The sequence below is a fragment of the Panthera pardus genome, unplaced genomic scaffold (assembly GCF_024362965.1).
Source record: "Panthera pardus isolate Hobbes unplaced genomic scaffold, ASM2436296v1 HiC_scaffold_1, whole genome shotgun sequence".
Lineage (NCBI taxonomy): Eukaryota > Metazoa > Chordata > Mammalia > Carnivora > Felidae > Panthera > Panthera pardus.
Window position 1 is genome coordinate 65,450,565 of NW_026526654.1, and position 13,635 is coordinate 65,464,199.

At 47.4% G+C, this 13,635-nt stretch overlaps 1 protein-coding gene across 1 annotated transcript in view; it reads left to right on the plus strand.

Moving 5' to 3' along the window:
• The window catches only part of GPALPP1 (GPALPP motifs containing 1), a 63,688-nt gene that overhangs the window by 30,557 nt on the left and 19,496 nt on the right, over nucleotides 1–13,635 (plus strand). Inside the window, exons 9-11 of the transcript XR_008421044.1 lie at nucleotides 1,674–1,791; nucleotides 2,318–2,373; nucleotides 4,652–4,854. The gene's annotated coding sequence lies outside the window, so the exon portion shown is untranslated. The remainder of the gene's footprint in view (nucleotides 1–1,673; nucleotides 1,792–2,317; nucleotides 2,374–4,651; nucleotides 4,855–13,635) is intronic.

Consider the following 13,635-nt stretch of genomic DNA (forward strand, 5'->3'; position numbering starts at 1 on the left):
ACTTCATCATTAGGTGGGCTTCCCAGTTGATGACAGATGTGGATAGTGGCACCTCTAACATGACATCCTACCATCTTAGCAACCCAATGAGAAGAAAACTTACTAAATCCAGCCAAAGCCCAAGGACTGATGCCAACTGGCTGCAAGGACAAGCTGTGGTCATTTGTTCATCCCCGAATCGATCATATGGTCAGGAGACACAACACCCGATGACCCAGGCTGGTTCGCACCCCCTCTTGTGGAGCTAAACCCTCCCCAACCACACAGACTTCAAAGTTGGGAGGGCAGTTCCCTAAAAGAGAATGAAGGTGCTGTAGCTGGGAACAAGGCTACACGCTACAACGGCAGAAACATCTGATGCTTGCTTTAGTCCTCATCTGTTTTCATTCCCACCAATTTTCTAATGAGAAAACCAGTGGTCTGCCAAAATGGGATATCGCCACCTACCTGTCAGTTCTCCCCAGGTTATCAGTATTAGTGTCTGGCCATTGTGAATCTCCTTTTCATCAGTTATCTTCTAGTCCAGGTCTCAGGGTTATGAGTCTGTGTTGGGGGAAGCGTGGGGAGGGCGCGTCCATACACTGAAGTGCTTTAGAGATGCCTGAGACAGGTAAGGTTCCGCCCAGTAAGACAGCTCTGCGTGTCTCCTACTTACGGGCTTCCATCGAATCCTCTGGATGATACAATTCAATACACAATACAACTCAAAATGGTTCATTTAGCCTTTTCTATTTACAAACAAGATGAGAAAAAAGAAAAATGAAAAAATGTGACGAACTGCCAGCTTCAACCCAATCAATAACAAGGAAGCTTGCCTGACATTGCTAATTAATCATGTATCTTGGATAGAAGGTGTTCAGTGTCTGGGGCAGCTTGTGAGAGGGGTTAACCAAAGTTGGGGCCACAAACCCCCAAATCATAAAACGAGGTGGAGTCAAGAAGGGAGATGGGAGAGTCTCACATTCCTCTCCTGAGCACTGGAGGTCTGGGTCTGGAGAAGTGCCAGGGGTAGTGGCTGCATCGCGGCCCCCAAAAGTCACATCTACCCGGAGCATCAGAATGTGACTGGTTTGGAATAAGGGTCTTGGCAGATGTAATTAAACTCGGGATCTCAAGATGAGATCATCCTGGATTTAGGGTGGGTTCCGTCCAACGACAGGTATCCTTATTAGCGGAAGTGATACCCTCCACACGCCAAGGAACTTTACAAGCCACCAGAAGTTGTAAGGGGCGAGGAACAATTCTCCCCTGGAGACTTCAGAGGAAGCGTGGCCCTGCTGACACCTTGATTTCGGACTTCTGGCCTGGGTTTTCTTTTTCTTACGTAGGTAACTATTTCTCAATGAGCTGTATTTGTACTGCCTCCCGAGCAGTTGCACTTCGATGGGGGCAGTAATCACATCAATTTAGGTGTTAATAATACAAATTATACTTTATTAGAGTATGAGCTTTGAATTCCCCGTTACAAAGCAGAAGAGGGTTCAGGAGTCATTTAGACCGACGCACGGTGTAGCTGTAGCCAAAAGAACACATTTTTTTTTTTTTTTAAAGCTCGTGGAGTACTGCATGACGTAAGAGAGAAAAGAAATACAAGAAAAAAACAAAGAGGTGCTACATTTGGACAAACCCGCCGTGTGCCTACCCAGAAAACGGTTTGTTGTTCTAATTTCTAGGCCTCAAGAAAAGACAGGAGAGAAGAGGGTCTAGAGAAGAACTGAATCGATTAACTCCTGACTACAAATATTGATCGAGCTTCCCATGGTGTGTGAGACATTGGTCTAGAGATATAAAGTAAGATGTGGTCCTCAATTTCACAGTCTCACAGGAGAGACAGCACAGCTGTAATAGTGCAGGGTGGGGGGCACGGGACAAAAGTGCACGGGATACTGCGAGACCACAGAGGAGAGGCCCCCGGCCTGCTGAGAGCAAGGGAGGGGGCACCAGGGTGCCGGAGTGTGGTGTTGCTGCTGTCCTGTGAGGGCCTAGGAGCGAGAGAGGCCAGTGTGAAAGGCAGGAGGCGTGGAGGGGAGGGGAGGGGAGAGTAACTCAGAGAAAATAATCCGGCAGAAAGGCTGGAGTGAAAGGGTGATGTATGGGACTGGCTTTGAAGAAACAGGAAGAGGAACCCCATGTCCTCCAAAGCAGAGAAAAGGAAATGAGGGTGGTTATGGATATATATATATATAAGTTTTTAGGTAAAAGTTAAAAAGCTCAAGGAGATTATACCTAGCAAACTCTATTTGCTGAGGGAGAAGTTTTCTGACCTTTTGGGGTGTTGGGAATCTGATGAACACTGTGGATATTTCACTTCTCACAGATTTTGACACAGAACTTCTGTGAACCAGCCTCTTGAATCCCTACCGTGGACTCCGGGTGAGAACCTGCCGTCTACCCAGATGAGACAGGCCGTTGGCTGGGAGGAAGGGGCCAGAGCCTGGGAGGTTTGGAACGAACACCGAGGGGCAAGTGAGAGGTACCTAAACAGAGAGGAGCAGAAAGCGAGATGGGCAGTAACATTGGTCCAGGCTGCGCTCTGGGCCTCCGAGAAGTGCAAGGAAGGTCCATGAGAGAACACTTGGTCAACGGACACAGATTCCCGACGGGGTGGCCAAGAAGAGGCTGACAAACTGGGAGGGAGGGCTACACGAAGCCAAAAGGGAGGAGACCTCACACTATGCAAAAACCCTTTGAGAATCCAGAGCACACACTCCCCTGTCGGAGGTGGGCATACCACTGAGCTGTTTGGATCTGTCATAACGGTCCCAACTTCTTTGCCCTTCATGGCCCCGTTGGTGCCTCCTCTGTACTTTCCTTTGCCACCTGCTCTTCCCCTCCACAGACAAACATTCTCAAGGCTCTCCCGTTTTTAAAAATAAAACAGTAACAATGAAGCTTTCTTGGTTGCACAATGGTTTGGGAATGGGGTTAAAGCTCATCTGTCATAGAAAGTTCTGAAACAGACACAAATACAAAGAAGGCATTTCAAGTCAGTGAGAAGGAAAATAGATTACTCAGTAAGCGATGTTGAGACTCCTGGGTAGACATGTAGGGGGAGAATTGGGTTAGATCTCTGTCTCTCACTGTAGATCAAAACAAATTCCAGACAGATTACATATTTTATGATGTCAAAAAAATGAAACCATAAAAGTACTGGGAGAAAATGTGAGAGAATTTACTTTTATAATCTCAGAATTGGATTGCCAAAAAATAAGTTAACACCCAGAAGCCTTAAAATAAAGCGTTGATAAATTGAACAATATTAAAAAAAAAAAAAATTCTGTATAGAAAGCCGTCAAAAGACATGAATATTTGCAACTCACATCATAGACAAAAGCATAATTTCCTTAGCATTTGAATAACGGACAGAAGTCGATAAGAAACTCAACAATGGGGCACCTGGGTGGCTCAGTCAGTTAAGCATTGGACTTCAGCTCGGTCATGATCTCATGGTTCTTGAGTTCGAGCCCCACTTCTCTCTCTCCCTCTCTGCCCCTCATGGGATTCTCTCTCTCTCCATCTCTCTCTCTGCCCCTTGCTCACTTGCACCCTCTCTCTCAAAAAAAAGTAATTCAACAACAACAAAAAATCAACAAGCCAACAGATAAATGGGCAACAAATATGAACACAATTCATAGAAATAAAATAGTTTAAGCTTAAATATATGAAGAGAAACTCAACCTTGCTCATAAAAAAGAAATGCAAATTAAAACTACGGTAAGAAGTCGCTTTTCAATTAATAGATTCGCAAAAGTAAAAAATATTAAAATACCCCGTTGGCAAGAGTGGTAGGAAATGTGTTCTCCACATTGCTAGAAGGATGTAAAGTGGTGTGGCCTTTTTGACAACTTGTGAATATTCATAAAAATTACATACAACAGAGGGACACAGTCGGTTAAGTGTCTGACTCTTGATTTCCGCTCAGGTCATGATCTCATGGTTCCTGAGATTGATCCCCAAATAGGGCTCTGCACCGTCAGTGCTTGAGATTCTCTCTCTCCCTCACTCTCTGCCCCTCCTCTGCTTGCTCTCTAAATAAATAAATGAACATTAAAATTCAAAAAAAATTTTTTTTTTAATGTTTATTTTTGAGAGCATAACAGAGCATGAGCAGGGAAGGAGCAGAGAGAGAGGGAGACACAGAACCCGAAGCAGGCTCCAGGCTCTGAGCTGTCAGCACAGAGCCAGATGCGGGGCTCAAACCCACAAACTGAGATCATGACCTGAGCCATAGACGCTTAACCGACTGAAGCACCCAGGTGCCCTAGAAACCCATATCCTTTTACTTCTGTGACCCTATTCCCTAGCTTTGTCTCCTACTAGTTATGCTTCATCTAAGTCACTCTATAGTATTAGGATGCAGCAAAGGTCAGAAGCCCAATTCAAATTAAGAGGCGTTTGTGGGAGAAACTCCCCATCATTCAGAAGTAAACACAGAGCTCAGGAAGGGTGAGGGTGCCTGCAATCAGCGTCTCCAGCCCTGCGGACTCTTTCTTTTCTAAGTCTGCTCCCCTATGAGTTCCTGTGTCATCAACCTCAGGCCCCACAGGCTGATCTTCTCCATGTGGAAAAGAGCGTGGCCGTTAACAGTTTTGAATTGGACATCTCACAGCTTTAGCCACACCAAGAACACTGCCTCCTTCTTTCATTTCAGCACACAAATTGCCAGGGAGGACAAACTGGCTCTCCCCCATCTCCACTCCAGGCCCTGGCTACTGGAGCAGTTCATCACGGCTGGTGCCATGCTCTAGGCCGCGGCTGTGACTCACGTCAACCGCCTCCTCTCCCGTGACCCACAGATGTCACACGAAGGGAGATGGTCTGCGGGACCGTGCTGCAGAAATTGCCTGCTGGCAGGTGAGCATCTCAGGCAGCATCTCCTCCATATAAGCTTCCCAGGTCCACCTCTTGAAAGGCTTTGAGCTGTGCAAAACCTCAGTGCCCCCCGTGCATCAACACCTCCAGAAACTGACCCCAAGTGTGCTCCAAGATGGGGCATCAGAGACCTAGTACGCTTGCTACATTTGGAAAGATGATTGTATTCTCCTGGAGTTCACCAACAGACCTGCCTGCTTAGCCAGACAGAAGGTCTTTGTGTCTTAAGGGTGGACAGGAGACAAAGGAGCAGAAGGCTTGCCTTCCTGGTTGAAGGTTGTTTGAGCTTCGAGGGAGAGTGAGCCCTCATATTTGGATCCTGATATTGAAAGCTCAGGATCTGGGCCTTCTGATGGTCTTTACTGGGGGGGTGAAGGGTGACTCAGCTATCTACCCTCTCCTTGGGGACAGGGAAAACTGAGTACTCCCCACCCTGTCCCCAGGCCAGGGTATATGAATGCTAGAGCTGGGTATTGAAATTAAAAGAAAAAATTTTTTTAATGTTTACTTATTTTTGACACAAAGAGAGCATGAGCAGGGGAGGGGCAGAGAGAGAGAGGGGGACGGGGATCCCAAGTGAGCGCCGCACTGACAGCAGCGAGCCGGACGCGAGTCTCGAACTCACGAACCGCGAGATTATGACCTGAGCGGAAGTCGGTGGCTCAACTGACTGAGCCACCCAGGAGCCCCTGAAATTTAAAAATGTTTTATCTCCTAAAAAATAATAATTTCTAGGGAGGACTCAGGCTTGGCTTGGGTCAGCAGCCCACCCCTGGATCAATGAGCTGTAGCCGGAATGGAGGAGACACTTCTGTTCTAATCTGTGTTAGGTGCTCACTAGGCTGGATTGGTTTGAGGATGTCAATTCAAAATAACATGGCAGCTTCTTCAATAAACATGGGGGGGGGGGGGCAGTTGTAGAAGAAGGACGAATGTTGAACAGTCAGTCCCATATGTCCACTACAGGCCTTCACAGGTGTCTTTTTGTCTACTTCCCCCTTAAATATAGTTGTTCCTCATAGTTGTCCTCTCTTCCCATTCTGCTTATTCTCCTATGATTTTGCTTTTTGTCTAGATACCCATGACCCTCAAAGCTAAATCTCCAGGCAGACTGCTTTCTTTAATTCAAAATCCCCTGCTTGCTGGACATACCCATGTGATGCTCCTAGGCCCTACATGACCAAATAGAATTCATTATTGGCTTTAAATTGAAATATGCTCGTAGAAGCAAAGAATATCTCGGGGAGAATACACAAGAGACCAGTAGGTGTAGCTTCCATGCTCCGACCTCTCCTAGATTCCCTCTTTTTTTTTTGAAAGAGAGAGAGAGAGAGAGCAGAAGAAAGGGAGAGAGGGAACCTCAAGCAGGCTCCTCACTGTCAGCATAGAGTCTGATGCGGGGCTCGAATTCACAAACTGTGAGATCATGACCTGAGTGGAAATGAAGAGTTGGACACTTAACTGACTGAGCCACCCAGGGACCCCTAGATTCCCTCTTTCTGTGAACAGGCACCACCATCAATGAAGTCTCCCGATCCAGACCCCAGGAGTCATTCTTGAACTTAGTTATGAACACAACAGCATTAGAACAACGTTTGTAATTCATAAATTGGATTATGTTTCTCCCCTACTTAAAGTCTTTCAATGACTCCATAGCCTTCAGACTCAAGTGCCCTGTCTTCAGACTAGCTCACAAAGCCTCTGCTGCAGGTGGGGGTATGTCTGTGCCTCCCTCCCAGCCTCTTTTTGTGCATCTCTGCTCACTCACACACCCCACCTTCTGCCCAGGGAACAACCTGGTCCTTCCAAGAGGTGCCTACCATCTGTGTTTTGGGTGCCCATAACTCAGCCAATGGTGCTGTGCTGGATTGACTCTAATACTGGCACCTTCTCAGGTTTTCCCACCAGCACTGTCTTTGTACCTGCTTCTGACCACAGAGTAGCAAGCATATGAGCCCAGATAAAGGTGGGTGTTACTACATTTTGTACTCCAGTTTATTTTGAAGACAGAATCCCCTGCTTAATGGAATATTGTCTTTATTTCATCCTTCATCTTTGAGGGACCGGTTCTTTGAACACCCAGCTCAAAAAGGCGCTCCAGTTTCACAGCTTCCCCGGCTTCCCCAGCTGGTGGGTCCCTCCCTCTGTCATGGTCCCATTTGCTTTTTTTTTTTTTTTAATTTTTTTTTTAACGTTTATTTATTTTTGAGACAGAGAGAGACAGAGCATGAACGGGGGAGGGGCAGAGAGAGAGGGAGACACAGAATCGGAAGCAGCCTCCAGGCTCTGAGCCATCAGCCCAGAGCCCGACACGGGGCTCGAACTCACGGACCGTGAGATCGTGACCTGAGTCGAAGTCGGACGCTTAACCGACTGAGCCACCCAGGCGCCCCCCATTTGCTTTTTTATTACCGGGAGCTATTCACCTGTTTTGCCCCTTCCCCACACCGCATGGTGAACTCTGTGAAGGCAATATCCTCTTCTTTCTTAGTACTATTTCTAGGGCCTAGCCAAAACGTAATGGATACCCTGTAACTTTGTGAGAAGGAAGGAGAGAAGGATGGATACGTGAATCCAGGGAGAAAGACAATTTTTCCTTCCGAGATACTAACAGGAAAACATTGGGGGGTGGCGGGGGTGGGGGGAGCGGTTCCTACAGGATAAGATAGAGCTAGAAATGTTAGAGATGCCACAAGGAGGCACTAGAATTCCACCTGGGCTCCCTCTGTCAAGAAAAGCCAGCTCCGATGACAGTGTCTTGACCTGGACTGGTGCCTTGTAACAGATGCCTGCCTGGTTGAGCCAAAATGGTCCAAGAGAGATGATTCGAAATGAGGAGCTTGGGGGAAATCAACACAAGAAGGCTACAGCGCTGTCATGGCAGAGAGATGAATTGGTCACTCTAAAGGGACTCTAATGTGGAAGAATTCCCCCTCCACCTCTGGCCAACATCCCCTCTGCCCCCAGGGAGCCAGATCCAGACAAGGGCGTATTGTTCCCTTACCCCAGTTTTCCTCCTCCACTAATTAAGCAAAATGCTCAGGCTCATAATATAGGGATATCTTTCTACTGCCACAATAGGTCCCCATTGAATCCTTTCTTCCTCATTCAATGATAGATTGCAACTGTCCCAAATATTATTACCATTTCCCCCTTTCCTTCCCAAGAGGTCACTGAAACTTTCATCTCAGACCTTCGGACCCTAGATTTCTGTGTAGGCTGGCGAGAGAGGAAAAAAAAAAATCCTTTGAAATTTCACATATATCTAACTCCTGCAAGGGACTGGGAAATGTAACCATGGAAACCAGAGCATGCCTGTAACCATGGAGACCCATTTAAACCAGCTGGGCCATTACCATCTAGAAGCTGGTGGGGCTTGGCTGTTAGAAGGATAGTTAATATGGTCGAGTGATTTCAATTGTTTAGGTGAGAATTTTACAGATATTTTAAGCAATTTCTAGGTAGTGCCAATACTTTAAAATGTTCGAGAAAAAGCCTCTGTTAGACTAATTTCTAAAGGATCCTCCAAATGTCTTCTCCGCCCTCTTACCACACCTCCAGAGCCATCACTTAATCAGACATTCATTCAGCAAACACATGCTAATCACCATGGTGTGCTGGGCACTCTGCTGGATCCCACCATATACGTATCCCAGATAATATACTCTGTCTGTTCCATCAGCTTTAATGCTGAGCCAAGTCCTTGAATAAAGGGTCTATTTATCAAAAGCCTTCTTTACCACAATGCATCAGAATTTGGCTTTGTGGGAAGGCAGGGTGGCTCAGTCAGTTAAGCACCAGAGTTCAGCTCAGGTCATGATCTCAAGGTTCGTGGGTTTGAGCCCCGCATCAGGCTCTCTGCTTTCAGCGCTGAGCGCACTTCCTATCCTCTCTGTCCCTTGCTCGCTTTCTCTCTCTCAAAAATAAATGAACATTGGGTGCCTGGGTGGCCCAGTCGGTTAAGTGTCTGACCTCGGCTCAGGTCATGACCTCACAGTTCGTGAGTTTGAGCCCTGCGTTGGGCTGTCTGCTGTCAGCACGGACCCCACTTCTGACCGATCCTCTGTCCCCCCCCCCTCTGCCCCTTCCCCACTTGCCCTCCCCCATAAATAAATAAACAAACAAACAAGCATTGTGTTTCCAGTGAGATGTGAACTAGCCTTTTGTCACTTGGAGGAAACTTCCACTAGCCATTGTCACAGAAGTGCTTCACAAAGCCAGATCCTTCTGTCTGTCCTATGTCTTTTGTTCTTGCCCTGTACCACGGATAACCCCATTGCTGCCTGGCAACCACAGCTTCTAGAGCCTGGTGACAGTTTGGTTTGTGAGCTGCTTCGTGGTGTGTTTTGTACCCCATTGTGGTTAAAAGACAGAGCTGGTGGGGCGCCTGGGTGGCGCAGTCGGTTAAGCGTCCGACTTCAGCCAGGTCACGATCTCGCGGTCCATGAGTTCGAGCCCCGCGTCGGGCTCTGGGCTGATGGCTCGGAGCCTGGAGCCTGTGTCCGATTCTGTGTCTCCCTCTCTCTCTGACCCTCCCCCGTTCATGCTCTGTCTCTCTCTGTCCCAAAAATAAATTAAAAAAAAAAAAAAAAAAAAAAAAAAAGACAGAGCTGGAGTCAAATCACTTGTTCCTGCCAGCTTACCGGTGTGTGACCCTAGGCAAATCACTGGAATTCTCTAAACCTCAAGTGTCCTCTCTAGGAACAGAAAACAAAGCCTGTCCCTTTAGGTTGTTTGGGGACAAGGTCACACAGGCTAACAGTCTTATCTCCTGGTCTTAGCTGCATCCCCCAGTATCACTCAGCAAACTCTTTTTTTTTTTTTTTTTTTCCTCAGCAAACTTTTAAACTTTCACGTTCTTCGGTCCCTATTTTACTCAACAGCCGGTCCACATCTTTACAACCTCCAACCGTGCACCAGAGACCTTTTGGCTCAGCAGATAGCGATGGTGACAATGACAGCAGTAACAACAACTGTTACACGCCGCCTGTTGTACACCTGTTCCAAGCCCTTCGCATATTGTAACCCATTTGATTCTCACAGCAATCCATTGCGCATTCTTGTCCTATCCGTTAGGCAGATGAGGAAACTGAGGCACATGGTGTTTGGGCATTTGTTTCTCAGGGTCATAAGCTAGCGAACGGCAGGAAGAGAACGTGAACTCCAGCCGTGCCTCCGGAGTCTGCCCTCTCCACCATTATGTGGTAGCTGCCCTCTCTCCAGTGACTGTGTCAGGCCCTGGCTCACTGGGGATAGAGTCCATGGGCGCAGACCTCAGATGTCTCCTGTTCAACCCCTGCACTCGCCACAGTACCCACATCTTCCTCAGCACCTGTCCCGACAGCCTTCCTCAATGTTTCTGAGGAAAGGATCAGCCTTCCTCTAATCGTCCACCCGCCCCGCCTCAAGTTCCTTGCTCCCCTGATTATTCCCCTTTTCCTGACCCCCAATCCTTCCTCTCATCTGGCGCTTGCCTCTCAGTGGGTGGGTCAGTCCAAGGCTCTCTTATCTTATTAACAAAAAAAGAAAATGTGTCTCTCTCTGCTTGTCATCCTCTCCTTATACAGCCAAGCTCCTGGAAAGTTTCTACCTCGTCTAGGCTTCCTGACTCAACGCTCTACTGAAACTGCTCTCCCAGTGGCCCCTCAAACTTCTAGAATAAAGCACCTTGTTAAGGTGCTGATCCTGTTCATCCCTTGTTATATTCCTTACATCTGGAGGTCTTTAACCTCTGTCACCTCTCTCTGGGGACTGTCCATGTCATGTCTGTATATTTAGCCATACCTTTTTCTGAATCTCAGAGCAGTTAATGAAAATGAAGATGGATCATTGTGACCTAGAGGCTCCTCAGGCTCCTCATGGTCGACGGCCCACTGCCATCCACCCAGGAGGCCATCCCCAAACCGGAAGTCGTCCTCCAGTCCTCGCCTCTCACCCATCTCACCAGCACCTCTTACATGTATATCTTAAATATCTCTTCTTTCTGTTCCTCGTCTCATTCCCTCCACCATTGCCTTGGGCCGGGTCCCCATCCTTCGCCGCCATATTAAAGTCACCTCCCTACCTTATGCCTCAAGTATAATGATATCAGCAAGGTCTTTCTAATATCAATCCATTGCTCAAAGTTCCTCAAGGATCCTCAATGACAACATAATGAAAATGAATTCCTTATGCCTAACAAGGGAGGCCCTTCGCGACCCTGCCTCTCTCCAGGCTCATCGGTTGTCTGTCTACGCCCCTAACCTCTGCCTTTCTAGTTCTGTGGCTACAATGCTGAACTCCAAATGTAGTAATGGCCCCAGGCATTTCACGCACACTTCCTTGCTTGGCGCATTCCACCCCTTCTTTCTAGAACTGCTTTCTCAATTTGTTTATCACCACCATCAACATGAGAAAGCACCTGCCAAATGCTGTCAATAACTGAACAAAAAGAGTTGACCATGCAGCAGACTAGCGCCACAGGGATGCATTAGTACAGACACCCATGTGTATGACCTAACCCAGTGGCACAGAGACATCCCCAATTCACACACCAGGTGGCGAGTTGTACTCAGTGATTTCTAGGGTCTCTTCAAATTCTGACATTCTGTGAACAAAGGCATGAAACCAAGACATCCAGTCAAATCAACCACCACACGAGCGCCTATTATGTGCAAGTTGTTTCACTAAATGCTATCATAAGTGGGTAAGAATAAACCCCGGTATTTAGATCAAAGATAAATCTAATTAAAGACCGTTTACATGTGAGATCGGGGTGGTCAAACAGGGAAAGACAAAGGAGGGAGCTCATTCCAGTGTTCGGCTAACACTTGTTAGGGCCCAGCTCCGCCAGGTTCCATGTCAGGAGCTGGGGCATAACAACAAAACCATGTGCTTGCTGCCCTCAGTGCCTGGCCTGGTGAGGCAGACAGACATCCAGCCATCAAACGCAAAAGGCAGGGGGGAAATGGTGTGATTGCTTCTTCCTAGAGAGAGAGAGAGAACACAGGATGGGGCATAGACCGGAAATAAATTTCTCAGGCGTGGCATTTGGTATGGCTCTTAAGGGGCTAATGAGTTTTTTCAAGTGGGGAAGGGAGAGTTCCACAGCGAGAGAACAGAATGAACAGAAGAAGCACATAGAGTTCGCAGCTGTGGCGCCTTGGAAACCATTGATTTTCTCCAGGACGCGCACAGCAACAGCTGAGCAACTTGCTCCGAACTCCAGGGGCTCCTCCTCCGGGGCCCGAGTGGAGGGGTAGCGTGTAGTCCTGTGTGGCTGGAGAACACAACATTGGTTGCAAAGCAGGGAAATACAGCAGGGTCACAAAGAAGCCAACACAAATTTCTTGGGTATGCAGAAGGAAAAGCAATTTTGAATTTAATCTCTCACTGATCTAGCCTTCCTTCTCTGCCCTACCCACACCTTTGCCAAGAACAGAAGTAACTAAGTAGCTAATACAATAATTTCACCATCCATGTAGGTAACATGTGTCTCTCAGTAGCTCACCTTGCCCTCTGCTTCTCTATCCAACAGAGCGCTGAGGGCTATGGTTTTTACAACCCCATGATGTCCAAAAAGAGTTGGGCTCTTTTTTTTTTTAATTTTTTGATACATTGATTTATTTTTGAGAGACAGAGAGAGATAGAACACAAGTGAGGGAGGGGCAGAGAGAGAAGGAGACACAGAATCCGAAGCAGGCTCCAAGCTCTGAGCTGTCAGCACAGAGCCTGACGCGGGGCTTGAACCCACAAACTGCAAGGTCATGACCTGAGCTGAAGTCGGACGCTCAACTGACTGAGCCACCCAGGCGCCCCAAGAGTTGGGGTCTTAAGAAGCTATGATAGCACCTCTTTCACCTTGGGTGCTGCCTGCCATGCTAACATTTGAGGCTGAAAGTCTATGGTTACTCTGGTCTAACTTAGCCAGACCCAGCCAGCCAGCAACACTCTCGACTCTGAGCCCCCCACACTCAGAGGTCTGGGATTTCCAATCAAGTCTGGCTTGGGTGCTCTTCCCTACACAGGTCTTCGCTGTAGAACAACCTCCTCACCACATCTTGAGCTCCTCAGCTAAACTCTACATTTCACCTGTGCCACACTGGAATCAAGGACATCTCTGGCCATTAACCCTCAGAGATCCCCTCTCCTTAAGCAAGATGAATAGTTGCACCCAGGAGCAATTCAAAATATTTACATTTCTTAAATGTTTATTTAGTTATTTTGAGAGAGAGAGAGAGCATGAGCAGGAGAGGGGCAGAGAGAGAGGAAGAGAGAGAATCCCAAGGAGAGATGTCAACACAGAGCCGGATGCAGGGCTCGATCCCACGAACCACGAGATCATGACCTGAGCCAAAACCAAGAGTCGGACGCTCAACTGACTGAGCCACACAGGCGCCCTGCAACTCAAAATATTTCAAAGCCCTTGAAGAGATATCTGCACCCTCATGTTCATAGCGTTTTTCACTACAGCCAAGATGTGGAAGGGACCCAAGTGTCCATGGATCGATGAATGAATGAGGAAAATGTGGTATGTACATACCATGGCATGTTATTCAGCCTTTAAAAGGAAGAAGATCCTGTCAGGTGCTGCAAAATGAATAAACATTTAGGGTATCGTGCTAAGTAAGACAAATGCAAAAGGACAAATACTCTAGGTTTCTACTTACACGTGCTCTCTAGAGCAGTCAGAGTCACAGAAACAGAAAGGGGCTGGAGGAAGGAGGAAAAGGGGAGTTTTCTTTAATAGATACAGAGTTTCAGATTTGCAAGACTAGTAAATTC